At 36.2% G+C, this 25,606-nt stretch overlaps 1 protein-coding gene across 4 annotated transcripts in view; it reads right to left on the bottom strand.

Annotated features, from left to right (window-relative positions):
• LOC118742290 (DNA-binding protein Ikaros) overlaps nucleotides 1-25,606 on the bottom strand; it is a 114,171-nt gene that overhangs the window by 56,401 nt on the left and 32,164 nt on the right. Inside the window, exon 1 of one of the 4 annotated variants that reach the window (XM_036474254.1) lies at nucleotides 6,234-6,532. The exons of the other annotated variants lie outside the window; for them this stretch is intronic. The gene's annotated coding sequence lies outside the window, so the exon portion shown is untranslated. Of the gene's footprint in view, nucleotides 1-6,233; nucleotides 6,533-25,606 lie in introns of those variants that run through there. 4 annotated transcript variants of the gene reach the window in all.

A 25,606-nucleotide genomic window follows, 5' to 3' on the forward strand; every position in this document is an offset into this window, starting at 1 on the left:
ATTTTCGTCAATCACGTCATTATACTTATTTGTATTTTAATCTAAAATAAATTCGTAAACTTACTGTTTAACTTTAACTAGAGTGGCAACATTTATTCTTTTTCCTTTGAAATTGGAGGCATTCTGTAATATTCATTTGCACATCTGCAGTTTTTCGGTTTGCCTACAGTCACTCAAGTATGTGTTGTAACAGGGATAGTACCGGGTGACTTTTTCCAAGCAATTGCTTTGAACTAATTTTCCTAACGCCTAACAGAGTAAATCCTGATCTCTTTTTGTGCTGGCAACAAAATCGAATCAGGGCGCCGATGAACAGCTGAAAAGTGTTACTATTTTCACATCTATTCTACTCTTACTTAGGTAGACTGCACTTGAAGAAAAGAGCGCTCGCCCTCAGCACGATTCCCAAATTCTGGATGATGACATTCCTTCTACCTCGAAATGGGCAAAAACCCGTGCAACTTTTGACGAATTCAAAGATGCGACAAATGAATCTGCAGAAACAGTTTTTGAAGAAATTAATACGGAAATACAGATGTATTTGAAAAAATCGGAAAACAAAAGTTGTGACGTTTTAAAATTTTGGGAGAAAGCTAAAGATTTGCCCCTTCTTAGAAGTTTTTCAAGGCAAATTTTAAACATAGCAGCTAGCTCAGCAGCTAGTGAAAGAGTTTTTTCTGTGTCAGGCAGAGTTCTGGAATAAAGACGTAAACGACTGCTTGGTGAAAACCTCGACAAAATAATATTTTTAAACAAAAATATGAGCTAATGTCATTTTAATATTACATACGTTGAATAAATATTGATTCCAATTCTTTTTTATACTTGTAATAGATACATAAGTATGTATATCTGAAATTTGTTAAAATAATAATAGTGCCTTCAGCCCTTGCTAGGCGTTTGGCCAGGCTTTTGTAATAATACTTGTGTGATAAAAGGCTATTTATATGAAATACTATTTATATAAATAAAGTTTAAATTTCAAAAAAATGTCCGTGAGAAACCGTGCGTGAGCGTGCGTGATTGAAAAAATAGGCGTCGTGAGCGTGCGTGAACGTAATTGAAAAAAATATAGCAGTACGTGAGTGTGCGTTATTTAAAAAACAATCAACGTAAGCGTGCGTGAACGTGAGCCAAAATGACTCACGTGCCCATCTCTACTTCCCATCATCAACATCAATGCGCACGCCAAAAATTGGAGGAGAAGCTCGGCCAAACACTAACTTTTGCGTAAGCGCCAATCTATTATTATTAGATTAGAGTCATATATTGCTTGATGAAATTTTTGTAATTGTCTACAATTCGCACTAAAATCAAGAGAGCTTTTATTTTTAGATAGTTGTTTGGAAGTAAAATTGCCTTCAATGTGTCTATGCCAAGCCTATTTCTGGTAGCAATTTTTTTCAAATGATGTCTATATATTTATAGATACTTACGTCTAATAGACTGTTCAAAACTATGCCAGAAGGTAGCTTGCAATTTATACAATATCCACTCGGTTGCATGAGGCAATTACGTTATGGTTTAAATCCGTAACATCGTAATCAGATATTGTTATTACAAGTTGTAATTTTATTCCCATTAGAAATGTTCTAATAAAAATCGTTTGTATATTGAATTCCCACAAAATTAAAAGCCATCCCCCGATTTCCCTAAGAAATGTAAATTCCACCAAAATCGTGGAATACTCACCCGGTTGGCATCACTGGTTGTCATGTTGGAATATTTGCATCCCCTTGTTACGCGATATTTTTTACGTGACGTTTGTAAAAACAATTAGTTAAATCAACTTCAGCTCATTATTACATTAACTACTAAAAATATCGGTCCGTAGTTAATATAGTCAAAATAAAGTCGACTCTAAAGTTAAAAGCACGCTTTTTTGACAGATATCCCATTGAAAATTATGTCAAAGAGCTGACCTTAACTTTGAGTTATTATGTTCCACTACATACGCCAAATTCGAACCAAATTGAACCATAAATAAGGGTTTTTAAAATATCTAAAAGCAGACAAATTGGCGAACAAATACGTTAGATTTTTTTTAAATTTTTTTTTTCGCGGTAGACCTTCCAATGGAAACACCCATATATATAACAAAATTTTTTTCAGTTGAACATTGACTCCTCCCATCCCGTCCTCTTCTCGCTCCGTTAATTTTGGAAAATGTGTTTTTAAATTATACGTTCTCATTGCGGTCTTATTTCTCCAAATTCAAATTGAGATAAAAAACAAGTAAGAAAGTCTAAGTTCGGGCGGAGCCGAACATTAAATACCCGGCGCAAGTATTAAATATATGTTTTTTCATCTTTCTGAAACCTTCCGCTAGATGGTAAGCCGGGGTGTATCAATTTTGAGTAAATTAGCGTCCTTCAATTTCGAAATATTGAAGTTTCAAGCATTTCTGAAATTTACCGTTATATGAGAAGCGGCCGTTATTTTAGTCCGATTTCAATAATTTTCAACGTTTTGCTTATATGTGGCAAGCACAATAACGACACCGAGTTTGGTAGAAATTAGTAGAACGGTTACCGATATACTTATATGTGATCATAAGTGGGCGGTGCCACCTTGCGCTCGGGTATAAAAATGCTGTTGCTGTTAGTCCGATTCCCATCACCTCCAACTTTTTGAAATTTTACATACATACGCAACTACGGGTAAATTAGTATGAGTGTTCCTTTATGCTTTTTTAGTATATATTTTTAAGTTTTTTCGACGGAATCTTGTTTTTATACAAAACTTAAGATAATGAATTTTCTAGAATAGGCGTAGCATCATTTTCGAACAAAAACACGTTTTTGTCGAAAAATGTAACAACTAGTGAGATTTGCTCATATGTACTCTCCATTTCTAATTTAGCGACCCCATCAACAATTCATACGAAGATTCAATGATTTTCGAAAATCCCAAATCAGCGACCTCAAAGCTTAATAGATTTTCGTAAGGATTGAATGTCCTTTTCTGAAAATTTTCCATCACACCGGCTCCACCATCTCAAACTTTGAAAAATATATGCATTGTAATCAGCAACTTTGAAAACACAATTATGCTTGAAATTATTGAATTCCAAAGACGCATAAATATTTTGCTCAACTTTTTCCTTTCTTTTGAACCACTGTGCGTAGGTATAACCAACCTTTTAACTACATATTAATATTTTTACCGTTTGATACATTTCAATTACATTCGTGAACACCGTAATCTAATCGATTTAATAGCTGATTTTTTTGTAACATACTATATATAAATTGATTTTCAAACTTCTTGAAAGAAAAAACTAGGATTTTATATTTGATTATGCTCATAAAGTTTTGACGGAAAACTTATTATTTATATAAATCGTACACGTGCAATCTGCAACTAATATTTGTACATATGTATGTATGCATGTTTACGCGCACACCTGACGTTATCGGAACTTGGCATATATTTTGATGCTTCAGCACTGAAAGTGGGTGACATTGTTCCTGTTAATCACTGAACGAATGCAAAGTAATCCCATTTGTCAGCCTCCCACTTCATCCACATCATGGTTTTGTATTTAACAAACACAACTCGACACTGAACAAGAACAAAAACAACCACAATGCAACGCACATACATGTGTAAATACGAACGAAAGGTGAATGAGAATCACTTGTAACTGTAACACACTTTAGTTTTGCTTTTCGTGCCATACTCCTAGGTTAGAAAGTGGAACAGGAATTTCCCTCATTAAGATAAAGCAGCGTAAAACGGTGCAGCGTTAAAGCAGCAGCAGCAGCGCAGAGAAAAATTAATGTGACTGGCAGCAACACAACCACGCGCAATCTCAGCGTTGTGCTCTGCCGCTATGTTTGTGTGCAGCACCGCGTTGCTCCCAATGCTACGCTGCGCGACGCGATGATTTCATTTATGTAGGCACTGAAGCAGCGCATTGCGAAACACTTGCCATGGCCAACGGCAAGAGCAAGTGGAGCAAAAATAGTTCACCAAAGCACACATGTGGGACACTGGCACAGCGACGGCATTAAGAAACAGCAATGGCAATCAGTCGTACATATGTATGTAAGTGGCGGACCAAACAAGCCGCACAAACCAGTCATCGAGGCAACGAGCCAGTCAAGCAACTAGTCAGTCTTTTAGCCAGATTGTGGAATAGTCAGTCAGCCAGTGGGACGTCCATCTGTGTCAGCGTATGTGTGTGCGTGCGAACGAATGTGCTAAACGGTCTCGGTCTCACTCAGTGTGCCACTAAATTCTTTGTTGGTGTTGGTTGTAGTTTCTGCTATTACAACTTCCACTATCATTCGCAACTCTTGACTTCGGCATATTTTAGCGCCGCTCTTTACCTCACTTCCCTGCGCGCTTCACCAACAAAGGCCTATTCACAGTCTATTGTAGTTTTATGCTTCACTTTTTATAATTGAACGGCGCGTTCCTCCCGGCCATTTCGACCTAATGGGGATAAACGGTTAAGTTATTGCTGTCGTTTTTATAACTCTCTTTTGCTAAATTGTTTAGTCGTTTTGTGTTCGGGAATTTGTGATTTTTGTATGGTTTCATTATTTATATTCGCTTAACATTTGCTCTGGCGCGCGATTGAATGAAAAAATTCAACTGAGCACATTCATATTGCTGGTTCCTATTTGAAGAGAAGAAGGTGAAACGCTGCTGGCCCCATTTTGCAAATAATAAACGTAGATTTCTCTCAAAATATTCTCTGCGCATCTCTGTGCGCAAAGTTCTGCCGGTTAACAAATGCCGACTTTTACAAAACCCTGGTCTTCCGCTTTAACGTACATCGTGTTTGTTTATAGGCTGCAATGTTCATGGAATATCAAACAAAATTTCCATAGTCTCATTAGTGGGACCGTACTCTCTAGCGCTGGACAAACATCTGCTAGCGGCACAACGTGCTTTGTCGACGATTCACTCTATCTCTGACATCTCTCACTTGAAGCGTCGCGTCACTGCCGTCTGGTGCTTGCGCTCGAAAGCAGAGCATGTTGTTTTGTTGACCTAATTTTCCTCTCGCTTGCTACAATCGTGTGCCCACTTTGACTTATAATTATTTGTTTTATTTATTCATTTTTACTCATTTCGTTACGTTTTCTTTGCAGTGTTCTTCGCACGCAATGTTAACTAGTGAACTGATTGTCTGGTTGACCAACTGACAGCTTGACCATCTGTTCGACAGTCCATCAGGTTAGCTCATTCGCTGGTTGTTGTGCTCATATTCCGTCAGCATTCAGCTGTGGCGAAGTAGTGTAGGGGCGACTAGTCAGTGCTGGTTGGCCGTGATGCTTCGTAGATATGAACTAGAAAACCAGCTGCAGCAACACCACAAACAACGACAGCCCATTACACAGCACAGCACTAGTGCATGTTCATACATACATACGTGACATACATACATACATATGTACGTATATGAGTTTGTCCAAAAACATGCGGACATACTTCTGTAGGTTTGTTTGTGCATATAAACACACCATTAAGTAGGTAACTTAGCAAAATTTATTTCGGAGCGCAAAATCCAAACTGGAGTTGTTGTATTGTTGGCTCACTTTAAGTTTACATAAACAAATAATCGTGTCAAGTATAAATATAATAATAATTTCTTCAAGAGAGTATATTATTGATGTCGCACTGTGGCAATACTAATGAACAATATTGGCATAGCGCATATGGCTGCCGTCATTGCATCGTCATCGTTTCCGTGGCGGCGACCGGACTCTTGCGATTTCACCTAATGGTGAGAATAGATTTTCCACCCCCGCACCCGCAAATGTTGTCAACTATTGTGTGCCACAGAAATGTTCAAACGTAAGTTTGTACGCGTATACATATGTACATGTGTAAGAATGCACAAACACACATACCTACATATGTATGTGTAGGTACGTAAATACATATACATACATACATACATATGTATATACATACACACATGTATACCGAACATACCAATGTGTCTATGCTCTTCGTGCACCCAACCTAGTTTCCAATTTTATGTTTTATGTGATTCTATTTTTTGTTTTTTGTTTTTTTTTTCTTCGCAATGCAACCTGACGCCAATTCACTTCACAAAATACTGATGTCAGGCCAGCAGAATCTGGCGATTTTTCATTACTTAGATTACTTAGATTTGACTTGTATCTTCGGCAGTTCTTTTCATAACTTTATTGCACAATCTACAAAATAATCCATGCACTCGTATACATGTAATTACATATTCACATACATACATAGTACATGTGTATGCCTGAATGTAAGTATGCTCGTTGGTATCTTCACGACCGTTTTTCCCAGCTGTATATTTATATGTACGTACTTGATGCGTGCGACATACAACGGAAATAACTATGGAACGAATGCGTTCGATGAGTGGGTACATGAACGTTCGCACACGCGTTTCGCGTCTTCGATTCTAATGTTTTGCTTTTCGGCTCAACACAACAACATAGACTGAATCCAAAGTATCGCGCACAATGCAATCAAAGGCAGTAGTGTGTCAGGGAATACCACTCTAGTAGCAATCGCCAACTAAGCGACGGCAGCGCAAACGTCAGTCAGTGTCAACTGCGCTATGGCTGAAGCCGCAGGCGGTATGCGTACCGCCGACAAAGCATACGTATGCTCCCCCTATACGTATACGTACTCAGCTCGAGTCTCACCACTGCTCACCACGGCACTTGTTTAGTTGTTCAGTTGAGCGAGTAGTGCTGTAGCGGAGAGCGTTAGCAACGATTTGCCAATCGTAAACTCAGTATAATAGCGACTCTTCGATGTTTGAAGCGAAACAACAGCAACGTGCGATTGGAAATTAGGTCAACAGGTTTGGAGTGGGCCTTCTCGTGTGTTGGTTGATTATAAACCACCGCGCCACACTGTACCACACCGCGCTAGGCCGCAGCGCAACGCTCGGCCCTTGATGTTTGTTCTGTGATTGTGTGTGGCGCTCTGCGCTTAGCACCCGAACTGTACGCAATGAGCGCACCTTCATACTCGACTTCTACTTTGATTGCCCCACTGCTTTCGTCTTACCTTGTCCCTTTCCTTACTATTCGTTCCGCACTCATTAGCTAGCGCGGGCAGCAACAGTACGTATGTACGTCGACCACACCGCCGACGCAGTACGTTTATTGCACCATTGCCACAACCACTCTCCCAGCGTATCGGTTTTGTTAGTCAGTTGAATAGCTGAGTGGTTGAGTGGCTGATGGGGGCAGCATACAACCGGCTATGGCAGCGGAGCAACTTTAATAGCACTTTCAGTGTTGGTAGTGTTCTTCATTTATTTTTCTTTTCAGAACAGCAGCACAACAAATTTAGAAAATGCTTGATTCCAAGTGCATACATACGTACATATGTAGATACGAATTGTACATTTATAGCATATCTATAACAGTTGGCGTATATTCGTCAGTAGCAGTTACCTGTGTACATACATTTTCTAATACATATGAACATTTGTATGATAGAGGTAATGTTGTTGTAGTTGTTACCGCTGCCTCTGTTGCAATAGCTCAAGTAGTGATGTTCCGATACGAGTACATGTGAGTAAATACTCGAGTACCTCTACCAAGTACCAAGTATTTTTAGTACTTCGATACATGTGACCAAGTACATTGTGCAAGTATTTACTCGGTCGAAGAATTTATGCAACTCTAGTCAAATTAGTAAAGTTGCCACAAGTTGGATATATGAAGTTTGACGCGTATCCCATGTGCTGAAGCTTTATGGTATTTCATACCACAATAGCCTGCGTTACGCAGGAAAAATACGTATATACATATTTATGCTAAAAATAAGCATATATTTTCATATTCACAAAGCCATTTTTGAATTAAATTAGCCATTTCTAAATTAAATTATATCTTTGTAACTAACATATAGAAGTTGCGAGAATATGTATTTACCTATATGTATGTATATATTAAAAATATGCATATATTTTCATATTAAAAAGCCTTTTTGCATTAAATTATATCTTTGTAACACATAAAAAATGGTCTTATATCACGGACCAAAAATAACTGTTATCTCGAATTTACAAATTAAAAACGTTGCTTGAATTCTAAAATTTAACGAAAACGTTGTTTCGTAACAGTTAATAGATAAGAAATATTTTTTCTGTTGCTGATAAGAGTTATTTCCCAACGTTTATTTTTTACGTTGGTCGATAACGGTTAGTGTCCAACGTTTCTTTTTTACGTTGCGTGATAACAGTTATTATATTATTTTTACATTATCTGATAATAGTTATTTCACTCTCTCACTTTTATTTCATCATATTTATCTTATTCTCTATCTCTATCTCCATCTTCATCAATATCCTAATCTTACCACGTTTATCAGACAACGTAAAAAATAAACGTTGTAAAATAACTCTTATCCAGCAACGTAAAAAATAAACGTTGGGAAATAACTCTTATCGGCAACGGAAAAAATATTTCTCCTGCATAACAGTTATCAGGCAACGTAAAAAATAAACGTTGGGTTATAACTCTTATCGACGAAATAAAAAATATTTCTCATCTAATAACTGTTATGGATCAACGTGTTTGCTATAAATCTTATAACTGTTATGTCCTTGTTTTATTTATTTAAAAAAGATTAAAACTGTTTTTAAATATTTCATCCGAGTGCTTTTGAGTACAAGTAGAATCGAGTATTTTCTGGCGATACTTTGAGTAGCATCGAGTACCCCCTTCGATGCTCTAAAATGAGTACTGGTATCGAGTACATGGTGGTATTGGACGAACACTAAGCTCAAGTCTCTGCTCTAGCACAGCAGTCTACAATTCAAGGTATCTACATATGTTTTAACTTGTCGCATTCGGCACTCCTGCTTACCAGCTCTGGCGGAAAACCAGTATAAGCATAAGCCTATGAGTAGCTCCGACCAAACATACTGTGCTATAGTTAGAAGGTGTTAGTATGCTAGTTATTTGTGGGCAAGTACATACTGTGAAACCCGCTTAATGCATTTTAATGGTTGAAAACCCTTAAAAACAATATCATTATGAATTTGGTAGAAAATGATATGTCCAAATTAGACTTTTTAAACAATTTAATTCTTGTAAAAATGGCATACCATTGCACCAAATATTCTTTTTACTAAAGTTTTTCTTTACTTGTTTATGTATTTAAATAACGGTACGATGTTGGTTTTAAACTATGTATACCTCAATAAATGTTATTATTCAAGTATGTACATATATATGTAAGTTAACAAGAATATGTAACTACATCAGTAATTATGTTCGCTTAAGTACCCGCATCGAGGTACTTAGTACCTCAAAAAGCTTACATTATTCGTGAGGTTTAAGTACCGGGTTTTACTGTATTCAATTTTATATTTACATACATATGTACATATGTTCATGTGTTGGTGTGAATGTGTGCGTGTCCCAAATGTGCAGACAGGCGTTTGTGGTGAGGGATGGAATGGCATGTGCCATGTTGGATTGCAAACCATGAAATATTTTTTACAACTATACTTACATACAAACATACATATGTGCATACAGTTGCTATCAGAAATATTCATAATTTAGTATTTTTCACAATATTCAAAATGTTTTCCATTATAAATCTTTTTCGTTAATTTTTATTTAAAGTATAGCTTACTCTAAAATAAAAACCACAACATCTGTATATAGACCAATGTTGCAAACTTTGTACAGATTTTTTTGAAAATTTGGCGAAATTCAAACAATGGTCCGCAAGTTTTTAAACTTTTCAGTTAAATTTTTTTTGTGTACGTAGTCCATTCTATTTCAGGTTTTAAGTGGCTGAACATTAGCATTGATTTTTGACAATATTTTTCGCTGATGGTGTTACCCGTTTTCTTTCATATAAAAATAAATTTCATGCGTAATATGGAAGAAAATGCCCATGTGCCTCATTGCTAGAGTCCACTAACTTACTAAAGTAAGTACTAAGTAGTAAGCATTACTAAACTAATAAGTAAGGATTAGCCATGGATTAGAGACATGGGGCCCTAAACAGCAAGTGTTTTGTTCTTCTGAGTTTTGAGTTGTGGCTTTATAATTTCATTCAGATTGTTCACGCTTGCCTGGTTGTCAGGTTATGTGGTTATGTGGTTATATTTTTTATTCAGTTTACACCAATAAAATATACTACACAATAATAATTTTTAACCAGATAAGCTGAAAACCAGGCAAGTGTGAACAACCTGATTAATTTTTTTCGTGCAAAGAAGAATGGGTAGCTAAGCAAAATATATTGTATCTCCATTTAAAAATAAAAGCATTTTTTACAGTACAGTATTTTTTGAAAGAGTTTTAAAATAAAATAGAGGAATTCCTGGTGTCATTTGTACTGTTGTACACTAGCGCGGGTCGAAAAACCGCTTTTTTTGAATTTTGATTGGTAATAGCAAACATGTGGTCCATTAAAATGAAAAATTTTTGGACAATATCCTAGCCTCGCCCAAGTCCACCAAAGTTCAATAACTAAAAAAAAATGTTTCTTAGCTAACTTCGATTCTCTACAAAAAAGGCGGCGGCGTTCGGCGCCTAAGGAATTATGTACAAAATTTTCATGATGTATGTATATTGAATACATCGTTTGAAGGAACTAAATACTACTTGTATAAAAACACAATTTTACGAAATGAAAATTACATTTTTAAATTAGTTTTTTTTTTTTGCAAAATTTGGACATTAGACAAGAATATGATCTCCTTTATTTTTCCAAAAATAGCGTAACTCGGAAAAAAATAGGTAACATATTTTTCGACGAAAGCGTTTATTGCAGTTAAATTAGGGTCGAATACTGGTAATCTAACAATTTTTTCCGCAGTAGACTATTCTTTTCAATACTACAACAATACTACTTTTTTATACACCTACTACAACAACAAGAAAGTTATAACACATCAAAAACTTTAACGCCAATATACCAGAAAGCAGTTTTAATAGAAGCGGCCTCTTTGCATCTAACTCCTCAATTATTGGAAATAAAACAAAGACAAGTTGATTTTTCCATGTATTTTTTAATATTTTAAACAAACACATTTTTTGCTAATATTTACATTTGTAAGTTATTTTATTCTGGGGTCCCACATACGTTCTTCTGTTCGCCAATCAACTAACAATATTTAAATCTAAAACTAATTCAATAATGAAATAAATAGAATTCTAATAACAGAATAATTGGCATGGCGAATGCCTAACCCTGACGAGTTGAAATGATAAGATTAGTAGCCTCATGGTTTTTTGAAATCTACTATATACCGAATTATGTCGGACTAATACTTTAGAGAATTGTTGCAGTTTTAGTAAAAAAATTTATTAATTAGTTTATTTATTAATTTTTTTTTTTGAGCATATTGAACTTTGATAGACTTGGGCGAGCCTTGGATATTGACCAAAAAATTCCAAATTTCATACCGATTTTTTTTAAAGCATAATGAACCATATTTTTGCTATTACCAATCAACATTCTAAAAAGGCGGGTTTTCGGCTCACGCTATTGTACACCCCAATTCTAGTTTGAAAAGTCACTATGTTCGACAAAACAAACCAAAAATCAACGCAAATCCTTACTTGCAGTTTTTAAAATGTTTTTTTTTTTTTAATATCCCTATAAAGTTTAAAATGTGTATTTATAAGGCGTGGAGTATTATATAACTAACCATTCTTTAATTAAAAATTAATGAACATAAAAGAAACGAAACGAAAACAGTCAAAACTGGTCAAGATGTCGTGCCCGTATTTTTTTACATAACAATATATATATGAGCAAGGAGTTGATGTTCGCCTGACAATGGCGAGGTACGAATTGCAATAACGCGGCAGAAAACCAACAAAGCTACTGGAGCTTACAGCCTGTCAGCTGAGCTATTCAAGTACGGTGGCGAGGAGTTGATAAGGTGCATGCATCAACTCTTATGCACGACGACTGGAATTTAAGTGTGCTCTGCCCAATCCACAAGAAAGGTGACCTCGCCATTCGCGCCATCTACCGCGGGATCAGCTTTCTAAGTATAGGTTACAAGGTCTTATCGAGCGTCTTGTGTGAAAGACTGAAGCACACCGTCAATGAACTGATTGGACGTTATCAGTGTGGCTTTAGGCCTGCAAAATCCACCATAGACCAGGTATTCGCAATACGCCAAATCTTGGAAAAGACCCGCGAGAAAAGAATCGACACTCACCACCTATTTGTCGACTTTAAAGCCGCTTTCGACAGGACTAAAAGGAGTTGCCTATACGCCGCTATGTTTGAATTTGGCATCCCCGCCAAACTGATACGGCTGTTTAAAATGAAGTTGAGCAATAACGCCAGCTCCGTCAGCATTGGGAAAGACCTCTCCGAGCCGTTCGCCACCAAACGGGCGACTCTCTTTCATGTGACTTCTTTAATCTGATGTTGGAGAAGATAATAACAGCTGAAGAACTGAACCGCTCAGAAACAATGTACTACAAGAGCGTGCAATTTCTGGCTTATGCCGATGACATCGATATCATCGGTAACAAAAACCGCGAAGTCTGTTCTGCCTTTTCCAAGTTGGATAAGGAAGCAAAGCGAATGGGTCTGGTGGTAAACGAGGACAAGACGAAGTATCTTCTGTCATCAAACAAACAGTCAGCACATTCGCGCCTTGGCACCCACGTCGATGTTGACAGTTTTAATTTCGAGACAGTAGAAAATTTCGTTTTCTTGGGAACCAGCATTAACACCGATAATAATGTCAACATGGAAATCCAACGCAGAATCGCTCTTGCCAACAAGAGCTACTTTGGACTGAGTAGACAAATCAAGAGTAAACTCCTCTCTCGACGTACAAAAACCACACTCTATAAGTCACTCATCATGCCCGTGCTCGTATAAATATGGCGCAGAAGCATGGACAATGAAAACATCCGATGAGGTGGCTCTTGGAGTATTCAAGAGAAAGATTTCGCGCAATATTTACAGGACTTTACGCGTTGGCGACAGCGAGTACCGCAGACAATGGAACGAGGAGAACGGCAAATTCTAGAAAAAGGGGGGATGAGGGGGGGGGGGGGGGGACCCCCTGATTTCAAAACTACCCCTCTTTTTTCTAGCAACTCTATAGTTCTTATATAATTTATTGTTAAAGTTTTCATATAAACGATGAATAAGATAGCAAAATAACATACAACGTAGTGCTACCAGACTGGAATTTTGAATAATAAAAGCGGATTTTTAATTCGGAATTTTTACTTAGTAGAATTATTATTTCTGTGTTGCCGAAGAAGGGGGGGCTGAACACCTTTCTGCGTAGGCGGCCTTCGGCCGCACTTAGGGATTATAACCCTCAGGCAGTAGAATTCTCCTTTCTGTTTTGCGAAGAAAAGGAGCTGAACACCTTTTGCAGAGAACACCTTTCTGCGTAGGCGGCCTTCGGCCGCACTTAGGGATTATAACCCTCAGGCAATAGAATTCTCCTTTCTGTTTTGCGAAGAAAAGGAGCTGAACATTTTCTTTTGTATTGATTTCCCCTGTATTCCTTTTTAATCATTGCCTTCTTTGTATGTATTGTTTTGTACAATATGGCAACACATGTTATGTGTCAGTTTGCAACCATGTGTTATTGTAAATATGCGTGAAATTCAATGTAATTTACAAGTCGATAAAAGTTTAATTAAAGTGATTTATATACAAGATAAAATAAAAGAAAAGTGTGTAAAGTATTAAGTACAGTGTTATGTGCATTTATATATATAAAAGTATGCACAAATGCTTTTTTGTTAAGGAAACCAAGTGGAACGACTTAAGAAATTTTAACAACAAATAACTTATAAACAATGATATTATTTATATTTTTTAGTTATACATGTTTTAGAGGATACCTCCCTTAACATCCTGACCAAGTTTCATTTGTTAATTCCACCTGGTTTTCTTAAAACACAAGGTGCGGCTGACTACTAAAGCCCACCCAGGAAGGCCCCCAGTGAGATGGAAAGGCCAGGTGGTGAAGGACTTGGCTTCACTTGGCGTTTGCAATTGGCGCCAGTTGGCACAGAAAAGAAACGACTGGCGTTACATATGAGAAAATGTCAAATGTTTTTTTAGTGTCACTTCCTTATCTCTCCAGAAAAAAAACGCTAAAGCATTCTTCTTGCATATATTTCAGTCAATGGAGTTCCAGAAACAAGTACAATGAAATAGCAAGTATTTGAACATTTTGGGGCTTAAAACTTTTGCTTAGCCATAATGGTGTTTTTCTTGTTTAATAACTTTGCGTAGTTTTCAAATAAAATATTCATAATAGAGGCAATGGACGTTGGCAAAAATACAACTTATCTGTGAAGTTTCAAGAGTGTGCAACCAAATTAATAAAGGCAGCATGCAGAATATCTGTCGCAGCTATTTGGTAACTTTTGACATTTTACGATTTTTTTTAGTTTACTAATTTTAGATACTTCAAAATAGTTGAAAATGATATTATTGCCAAAACGAACGAATCTAGTGTTGTTATAGGTGTCACCATAAGAAACAAAACTACAATTTCTATTGGCACACCCGAAATTCATTCTAAAAAAAGAAAGTAACATAAACATATATGCATAAGGAATACTGTGTAAAAATCTTAAACGCCAATTTTAATTACTTTTAAATAATATGGCTTTTAAGTTAAGGCGTGCGAGTAAACTTGTTAGATGACTATATATGGTGCTACGGGGCGTATACGTTACATACGCAAGTGGTTATTTTTACTTTTTTTAGTAGTTATGTATATCACTTTTAAATTTTTCTTTAAATACAATTTCACGTTGGAATCTTGCTCTTTATACGAAACTGAAGATAATGCATTTTGTAAGATAAGTGTGCCTCCATTTTCGAAAAATTTAACAACATGTGGGATTTGCTGATATGCATTTTTGTAACACTGTATTTAAAAAAAATTAAGCAGTAAACAATGATAAATGCAGTATGTTGCAGTACTTTGTCAAAGACTTAAATTCGAGGATGGCGTCGTTTGCGTTATTTTGGTGCTTAGGGCTGGAAATATTCGACCTATTTCAATTCTTTAGATAGTATTGAAGAAAAATTAAAGCATCTAATATATTGTCAGCGAGACTAGACCGTATTTTGTTGCAAGAGTAAACAGCTGAGGGTTAATAAATGCAATTATTCACAAAATCTGAAATTCACTTCTGAGGGTAAATGGCTCAGGTTTACTTTGAATTCGAATTTTGGCGTATGTACTTGAAATTATTTTTTCGTGTTTAATTTTACTTTCACTCGAATTCTAGAACCTCGACGAAAATTTCTAGACAACACCACTCTGCGACTGCGAAAATGCAAAAAAGTACAACTCGTGTGATCCCTGCTAAAGTAGTTTTGTTTGTATGTACACCAAAGATATTCCAAACAAGTAAAGAAGTATAAGTTCGGGCGAAACCGAACTTTATATACCCGGCGCAGGAATCAAATGTCGTCGTTTCAACTTTCTCTGAACTACCTTTGCATAAGTAGGGGTGTTTAATCGATTTCAAACGTTTTCGATAATATGCAGAGTTAGACTTAATGATATAATTGAACCTAGTTAGGTACAACTCGATAAAGTGGTTACCGAGGTACACCTTTGTAGTTATAAAGTGGGCGGTGCTACACCCAATTCCTAAAAGTCTACAGCAGTTATTTATTGTTAGGAGATTGTTGTAACTATTAACTTGGAGTAAATAAGCGTCCTCAGTTATTGAAATATCGGAGTTTTCGTATTTCTGAAATTTACCGTTATACGGGAAGCGGGTGTAATTTTAGTCCGATTTGAATAATTTTCAACAACTTGTCTTTCCGTACCAAGGTTATTAAGTGCACCGAGTTTGGTAGAAATTGATAAATCGGTTACCGAGATACACATTTTATTTATAAGTGGGCGGCGCCACGCCCTTTATCCAAAAATGTATAATATTCTAATTTCTTGATAAGTGGTTATTGTAATCATCGATTTTAAGTTAGTAGTTACTGATTTATCGCAGTTTTCGTGTTTCTGTAAATTACCGTTATATGGCAGGTGGGCGTGGTTATTGCCCGATTTCAAAGATTTTCAACAGACTTCTTAGCTAGACCCCACTAAAGCCTCGTACCGAGTTTTGTAAGGATTGGTGAAGCGGCTACTGAGATACGGCTTTTCATCATATGTGGGCGGGGTCAGGCCCATTTTCCAAAAATTTCATAATAATATTATTTTTTACCACAATTCTACTCCACATACTAATTTTCAACAATTTGCATCTAATATTTGTCGCAGTTTTTGCATTTTTCGAAAATACCGTTATATGGGAAGTGGGCGTGGTTACAGTCCGCTTCACAGTCCAACCTACCTTGGATAAAGGGCAACCTACATACCGAATTTCGTTGAGATATCTCAGTTTTTGCTCGAGTTATCGTGTGCAAGGACATATTGACGGACAGGCAGACATGGCTTAATCGACTTCTCTTTTCATTCCGAACATTTATGTATACATTTGTCCATATCTATCTCGATTTGTTTTGCCTGTTACAAACAACCGTTATGCGAACAAAGTAGTAACACCCTTGTGCACAAGTGCGCTCGGGTATAAAAATTAAAGCAATCTAATAACAAGTAGGTGAACTGTATTAAAAGCGGGCCGAATGTAGTACTATAATGAACAAAGTATGAGTTTTGATTTAAAGTTAATTGGTTACAATGTCATATAGAAGCGGACAGCGCGTGGAGTTAATAATTTAATGATATGTAAGCACTTTGCAAGCGAGTTTTCATGTTCGGCTTTGACATGTAGAGAGAGAACCCCAGTTTGAATCAGAGCTGGGATAAGTTTTAATTTTCTTATTATATAAAATTTGTTACAATGCCATGCAGAAGCGGACAATTATTCCGAGCCTAGGACATTTTTTTTTTTTACCTTTTGGCGGCTGGACAATTTTTATTAATTTTATTATGGTCATGGACATAGCCAGGTAGGTGCAGGGGGGAGACCCGACCCCCGCCCCTAACTTCCAATTTTTTTTCAATATATGTATTCAAAAATAGTACCAGGAAATGCTAGCTTAATAATTTCGGCCCCCTATTTTTCAAGTTTTTCATATGTACATATATTTATGCATACATAGGTATGTCATTTAAGAGAAGATATTTCCCCAATTGCAACGATGTATAAATTGTAAGTTTATCTTACAAAACTACCTGGCAATATTACGGAAAATTTAATATTTTTTATTTAGAATAACGTCCTGTCCGGCTATCTGGTTTACTACACTCTAAAAAAAATTGTGTAGATTTCCTAGCTAAAAGGTAGGTTACTGATTTCGTACCTTATTATTTGCGAAATTACATGCTCGGTTATTCAACGAACAGTTTGTTTAAATTTCGGACTTTTAACAGTGTAAAATAGCTGCTGTGGTGTGCGTAAATTTACTACGAAAGTGTGTACAAGCTACAAAATACACATCTGCTGTTTGATTTCACCCGTAGAATTGTGTAAGGCCGCTAACAAAAAAGATTTTTAGACACGAAAATGTGTAAACGATAAAAATACATATTCATCGTGTAAATTTACCAAAAAATTTTAAAAATAAACAAAAATATACTCGATTTATAGTCGTATTTTTAAACAGATTTATTAGAGTGTGTAGATATTCACATTTGACCACTATATTCTGTACGCCAAAGCTTCCGACTGCCATTCACCTGGGAGTGGCCAGAAGTGATTCGTGTGCTTACGGTTGAAATCGCAGCTCACTGCGTCTGGATATTTGTATCCACGTATCCTCTGTGTAAGGACTAAACACCAGTTTGAATGCCCAATGAAAAAGCATGCCTCGAATGATACGCCCTTTTTTTGATGACGATCTATTCAAACGTTGAAAGGACCATGATTTGAAGGTACGCACCTGGAACATCCGGACCTTTAGTCTGGAAGGTGCATCTGCCCGTCTGACATCACCACCGTCCATGAAATTCGATGGACGGCGCAAATTCAGTCGTGGATTTTTGGTGGGAGGGAGACTCCTTCGCCGAGTACTATCGTCCACTCTAGTGGACGAACGACTAGCCACAATATCAAAGCGAGATTCTTCAACATCTCGCTCATCTGCGCCCATGCCCGACGGAAGAGAAGGACGAGGCGTCCAAGGATCTCTTCTAGGAGCGCTTGGAGCGTACATATGAGCGCTGCCCTCGACACGATGTCAAAATCGTGCTCGGCGATTTTAATTCCAAGGTGGGCAAGGAAGGGATCTTGGGCGCCACTGCATCCATGACGAAACGTCCGATAACGGGCTGTGGCTGATCGACTTCGCCGGAACACTTTTCGACCCTTTGCATGGCAGGAGCATTGAAAGTAGTGGAGAAGATGAACCCGGGCCCCCAGTCGATGACGATGGAGTCCATGTCTCATCGCGTTACTGTGAGGAGGTACGAATAGCGATTATGCTCATGAAAAATAACAAACTTGCTGGAGCTGACGGTACGATAGATTGGTGAGGAGCTGATAAGATGCATGCCCGACGACTGGAATTCCAGTGCGCTCTGCCCAAATCACAAGAAAGGCGACTCCGTAATGCGCGCCAACTATTTTATAGTTAGCAGTGTGGCTTCAGATCTGCCAAATCCAGCATAAATCTCGTATTCGCAACACGTCAAAACTTGGATTTCAAAGCCGCTTTCGTCAGCTGAAAAATAAGTTGTCTTTATTTCATGGTGCCTGATTTCCGTATCCCCGCGAAACTAATGCGGCTGTGTAAATTACGTTGTGCTATACCTCCAGCTCCGTCAAAATTGAGAAGGGTCTCTCCTAACCGTGTGATACCAAACAGGGTTTCAAACAAAGTTACTCCCTTTCATATGATAACTTTAATCTGATGTTAGAGAAGATAATAAGAGTCACATAACTAAATCGCGGCTTTTTCGGAAAGAGGATAAAACGAAGTATTTCCGGTCATCTCACAAGAGTCAGAACATAAGCGTCAATGACAATGAAAACATCTGAGGAGGCGGCTCTTGGAGTTTTCGAGAGAAAGATTCTCTGAAAGATTTATGAGCCGTTACGTATTGGCGACGGCAAGTACCGCAGACGATGGAACGTGAGCTCTATGAGCTTTACAACGGCATGCAGTGCAGCGAGTCAAAATACAACGGCTACGCTGGTTTTGTCATGTCGTACGAATAGACAGAAACGCTCCAGCTCTGAAAGTATTCAATGTGGTTCGCGATGGTGGAAGATGAAGGCCCCCACTGCGATGGAAAGACCAAGTGGAGAAGGAGATGGCTTCATCTGGCATTTACAGAAGTGAAACGACTGACGTACTGCTTTGGACTAGGACGGTTGTAGCGCCAAATAAGAATAAGAATTTGTGCGTCCCAGAAGCATTTTCTCAAGCGAGGATTGGACCAGACCCATCAGCAATATATGTCTTGTCTGGCAAAAGATTCCGTTGGTTATTTTTATGTAACTTTAGCTCTTGCAAATTGGACAGATATGGGAACATTGTACTTTCTCTCAAAACAAAACCATTTGTGTAAATCATGTTTGGGTACTCGCACTGTTTTAAAGTTTCCCGTTTCCCAAGTCCGGCTTCTATATTTTGTATCTTTACACTTGCTTTAATTTTGACTAATTCTGATAACAGTTGATTTGTATATTTTAAACACATCACTTTAACTGAAACACCACTTTTTAATTTTAACAGAATACTGGTACAAAGAAAGTTATAGATATTGAGGTTAAATTGTTTTGAAGTTGCACCTATAAAAGTTACAATTTCTTGTTTTAAAGATTTGCATTAATCAAGGAATTCCACGTATAGAAAGTAGCGGTTACCGTGTACGCACTGTAAATACTTTTTATCGGATAAACAGAAATTAGGTTACGAAACATTATAAGGCTCAGCCTATGAAAGTCCAGATTTTTAGGGGGTATTCAAAATTCTAAGTATGCATATTTTGTGTGCTTCATTAAATCTATAACTTTAGTAGTCACACAGTGTTATTATCCCGACGAAATCCTTGACGGTGATACCAGGAGAGGAACGGTGCATAACGGTAGAAGCTTTAGTTTGGGTTAACAGGTTCCCTATCCTCATGCATTATATCTTTTTTCGTGGCACATACACGTCCCCCGTTCTTTTCAGGATTCTTTATCTGATTCGCTATTATTTCCATAATAAAATATGCAAAGAGCGTAGATTATATACCCTTATGCAAAAAAAATAAAATATTTAATTTCCCATTTATTATACATAAGCGTGGGAAATAGTTTTCGATAAGGTACGTCCAATGTATCATATTCAAACCACAACTGTGTATGTTTCCACATAAAAACACTATATCTTTTGCAGAATACCTAGAAATATGTATCTGAAGTCAGCCTTGATTTTGCTCATATATGATTCATGGACTTGTGAGACGAGGTACAAAACTGTTCTCATGAGTCACATGTGATTCATTGGACAGAGAACGTGTTAAAGTCTCACACTGACGGGGTTAGGCTTTCGATGCGTCCTCCTCGGAAAAAAACATGTGCAGTAATATCGACGAATAGTTTTATATCAACTTTTTCGAAATTCTATTTATGTGTTTATGTACAACATACCTCTATTTGTTACAATAATTTTAAACTATAAAAAACAATTTTTCAGTAAAAATTAGTGGCTTTGAAAAAATAAAATTTTATACGAGGTCCCCTTAAATTTCCTTCTGGCTACGCCCATGTCTAAGGTCGTGAATACTGAACACCAACTCGAAAGGCTGGTTTCACTTATGAAAGAAAATCCCAATGCTCAGTTGGCACGATCTTGGAGAGCAGAATTGTTGATAGCTTTAAATTATTTTAAATAGATTTGGCTCGAGTGCATTGTTGAAGCAGGTCTTGTGTAGCGAACAACAGGTCTACAGGACTGGCCTATTTAGCCGGTCGGAATTTTTATTAAATCTGTAGACAAATTTCCTAAATATATTGTATGTCAAAATATATTCGAAAGGCTACACTTAAACTAAAAGTAATTAAATATTGGCGTGGAAGATTTTTACATAATATTCCTTGTGCACATATATATTACATTCTTCATGTATGTAACAATTTTAGAATGAATTTCGAGTTTGCCAATTAAAATTGTAAAAATGGCATTTTAGTTTCTTAAATCATAGTCATCTTTTACCAAATGTAAGTTTTTTTTCATTTGGTGGCACACAAATCATTGGAGGTAAATTTTGACAAATATTCTGCATGCTGTCATTTTTTTACGTAGAATTCGTCTTACGTTTCGATATGGCATAGCCTCCATGTTGTAGTTCTAATTTTTAGAGCTTCACGAAAACGCTTATTACACGAGAACTAATGAAGCGATTTCAAAGATAGGTATGGCGTTTCAAAGACAAAACTCCAAACCTATCGACAGATTCACTTCTGTAAGTAATGTATTCGGTTTCTTTCCAATAAACAACAGTAAATATTGGCTTGTTTTGGGGTAAATTTTGAGTCTTTAAAGTGCTCTAACCACTTTTCATTTGCAGATATAACTTTCATTTGCGGGATAAGGGTTCCTTGGAGCAATAGAAATATTATCGTGTACAAATTTGAACAAATATTGAGCATTTTAATGCAAAAAATTGTTGAAATAATTAGCTTTTTTTTCAAACTGCTCGAAAACCGCTCGAATGATTTTGTTTTTGTTTTCTTTAATCAAAAACTCAAATTTTTTCCTTTCATTTGTTATATGGGTAGTATTGGTTGATATCTTTTAAGTATGTTTAGTTTATTCAAATATATGGGCATAAATGATTTTCCATACAAAAGCACTTCGTCATCATTTTGCAAACACGTGCATGTGTTGGAAATAAGGAGACAAAAAGTATATGTGTGTAGGTATTTCGGCTTTTGAGTAACAGATGGCCCAACATTTATAACCTAATCGCAGCGTATGTATGTAAATACATATAAATCGTGTCTGGATATAGTGAACTAATTTTTGCATGGCCTGTTCACAGCATCCAGGTTGTTCACTATATTAAGGTTGACTTATTTTGTTCAAAAACTTGTCTTATTTGCTCAAAATTCATGTTTGTGTATGTAAGTGCAACAGATCTTTGGAATAAATGTATATATATTAGGAAAATATAAACGGGCATATGAATGTTTATTGAAAGAATTCGCGATTCATGCATGAGGAAATTGACTTTTGGACCGCTTTTTCACGTAGAGTTCTCAATACTATTATGCCAGCATAATCAGTTTTTAATAGCTTCAGTGGCTTTCATAGGATTTCCGAGCATTAAAAATTATACAGCATCTTTAAAAGTTAAAGTTTTTAAAATTTGTGTGATGTCATCTTTTCCTACAGCTAATAACAGCAGATGTTTTTTGTAGTACAGCTTAGTTAAGCGAACCATATTTTGATCCATAGGCTGAATAAAAGGCGTTAAATTTGGAGGCATATAAACCACGAATATTGAGCCATCAGCAGTTTTAAGTTCATCTTCTGGCTGATGGCTAGGGGTGTTATCAAGCAATAGGATAGCTTAACAAATAATTTTGAACCTAATAACAATTAAAAACGAAAAAATACTCGGTAAAACTGTTGGGAATTTTAAATGTATTACTCATGTACGTGAGGGACAAAGCAATGGTGAAACCATTCTATGAAGATTTCCGATTTTTTCAAAAATTTCAGATTTTTGCTTAAACGAAAGGAATTTCCTCGCAGACATGATAACACTTAACAATTATTTAAATGCTAAATTTATTAGCACACAAAAGATAAAAAAAAACATATAAAACAGCGCACGTTCACTCGCAAGCGGTTGGAACTCGACAAGCACCAAATTAACGTTAGCATCAAATAGTAGCAGCTTTTCTAGTAAGAAACATAAAGTGATAAATTTCAGGGAATAACCGCTTTCATTTCCGTTTAAATATGGTATTTTTTGTCAATTTCTGCTTGCCGTTGCTTTTAAAATTTTGTTCACTATTTAGAGGCTTTCGATTTTTCACTATTTAGAGTACTCTGTGTAAATATTTCGGTATTAACTATATCGAGGTGTTCACTATAGCGGGCATTCGCTATATAGAGACACGACTGTATATCTGTTTTTCTTTTAGTAATCTATGTATACATTGTAGTTACATATGAAAGCTTAATCAGCGAAAACTTTCTCATCATATCAGATCTGTACCGTTCGTTCATTTTACCAAATGAGGTATCAAATTAAAGGGCCTGTGGATGTGCAATAACTTCTTACTTTTTCAAAGAGAGTTGCGACCTGATCAAAAAATGAAAATCAAACTATTTTTAAGTTAAATTAATTATTACACTATGAATATCGATCGAAATGGTTTTGAAAAGGCTTTATTTCTTATTTATATGTGGGAGGGTTGCCACCTGTTTCAAAAAGCAAGTTCGACTTAAATAAACGCAGTAAATTTAAATGTATATCCTGATATGGATATCAGACGAAAGAGGTTGTGGTTTTAAAATATTTTGCAGAGGATTGCCACCTTGTTACAAAGTTAGATTTATTATAAGCAATAGGTTAAATAAATTACTTCAATATGAATAAAAATCAAAATTTCTTTGAAAAAACTTTATTTCTAAACTGCATGTAGGAGGATTGCCACCTGATTTTATAATTAAATTCAATTTGAATTAAGTTTATTAGATAATTTAAATATGTATCACAGTACAAGTGTCAGACGAAAAAGGCTTAATGAGGTTTTGGTTTAAAAATTATTTGAACAAGATTGCCATCTGTTTGAAAAATCTACCTAAACTAAATATTGAAATTTTGGCGTCAAGCAAAGTAGTATTAAGAAATTTTTAGTCTGAACTTTTTTAAGAGGGTTGCCATTTGTTTTAGAAATTAAATTCAACTTGAACTAAAGGAATTAGATACACAATTTAAATATGTATCACAGTGTGTGCACCAGTCGAAAGTCGGAAAAGGTTTAACAAAGTTTTGGTTTTAAAATATTTTGCAAAGGGTTGCCACCTGTTTTAAATTAGAATTGAATTAAAGTATGCATAAGTTAAATGAAATATTAAAATATGAGGTGAAACAAAGGTGGTAAGATATGATAAGTTTGAATATTTAGAATATTAAGGAGGTTTGCCACCTGTTTAAAAGGGTAAACTCAAATTATTTAATAAGTTAAGGCATTTATGAAAAATATGGGTATCAAATGAAATGGGTTTAAAAAGGCTTTATTTCTGAATTGTATTTAGGAGCGTTGTCAAGTATTTAAAAAATCAAGTTGAACTTAATTCATCAGTCACATGAAATATGTAGGTATCACAATATCAGACGCAAGAGTAATGTTGATTTCTTAACTATATTTAGGAGGGTTGCCAGCTGTTTCAGAAGTCTTAGCTAACTTATGCACAAATTCGAAGACGATGATAATGCGAAGACGATGATAATGCGAAGACGAGCACGAACACGAAGAAGAATACTAATACCGGGACCTAGGCTAATATAAAAAGTAATACAAATTTCTGCAGTATGAAAGGAAATAAAAATGAATCGAAGCAGTGCTACACGTCATGGCATATATCTATTTATAAGCTGATGGTGCATATGATCGAAGTTAATGTGGATCTGCTAATCTCTATTGCTAATTATTAATATTTTGCTATTCATATTGATTTATTAAATTCAATTCAAAACAATCAAAACGAATATTTCATGTATTCTACGTATTCTACGTTTACGTTTAGCGGCTGTGCCTCTTATATGAACATCCTATTTGAAAACCTTCCAAAGGTATTAAAAAAACACAATTATGATTTTTTGGAGTGGCAAGAATGCTTCAGCATTTTTTTCTCTGCAGAGAGAAGGGAGTCACACTAAAAAAAACAACTCATGAGATTTTTTAAAAGAGTCGAAATTTCGTTGCATAGTGTACGTTTTAACATCACCACAAGGCCCACCGTTAATAGTGTTGGTTTCTTTGGCGGTTCTATTTCCACTTGGTCTAGGCCTTTCCACTAAATCCCCACCAGTCCAAAATCGGAGAAAAGTGGTACTTTTAAAAAACTAATTTATTTCAGTTTTTCACTAGAAATCGATATCTAAAGTGACGAATTTAGAAATGGTTCGGAACTATAGAAGAAGGGATGCAGAACGAACTAGATCTTATTTGTCGAATTTAGAATTAATTTGAAACTATCAAATACGGGATGCAGCGGGGGCAATTGACACTTCCTAGGACATACATAGATATGTGTTCGGCGGCTTTTTCGTTCAAATACGCTTCTATTCTGCGCTTCGCATATGCTTTTTCATAGCTTGGTAATACAAAATTAAAATTTGTGTTAACATTTCAACATCTTGGGACCGTCTGGAATCTAAGAAATAACAGCGAGCAACTCTGCAAACTCAGCTACAGCTAAAGGTATGTAAACGTACATTTCTTACAATCATTCAAACAAATTTAATTTCAAATTGAAAACACATTTCCAAAATAACTTAAAATCGCACACCAAAAAGATTGAAAAATCATGATACTTTTTACTTTCGTCTGTCGATTTCAGAACTGGTTCGGAACTATAGAATTTAGGACCAGTTCGGAACTATCGAAAAAGGGATGCTGCGGGGGGCAATTGACACTTCCTGGGACATCGCTATGTTAAATTC

This window comes from Rhagoletis pomonella, unplaced genomic scaffold (genome assembly GCF_013731165.1).
Source record: "Rhagoletis pomonella isolate Grant_MI unplaced genomic scaffold, Rhpom_1.0 Rhpom_scaffold_00007, whole genome shotgun sequence".
Taxonomy (NCBI): domain Eukaryota; kingdom Metazoa; phylum Arthropoda; class Insecta; order Diptera; family Tephritidae; genus Rhagoletis; species Rhagoletis pomonella.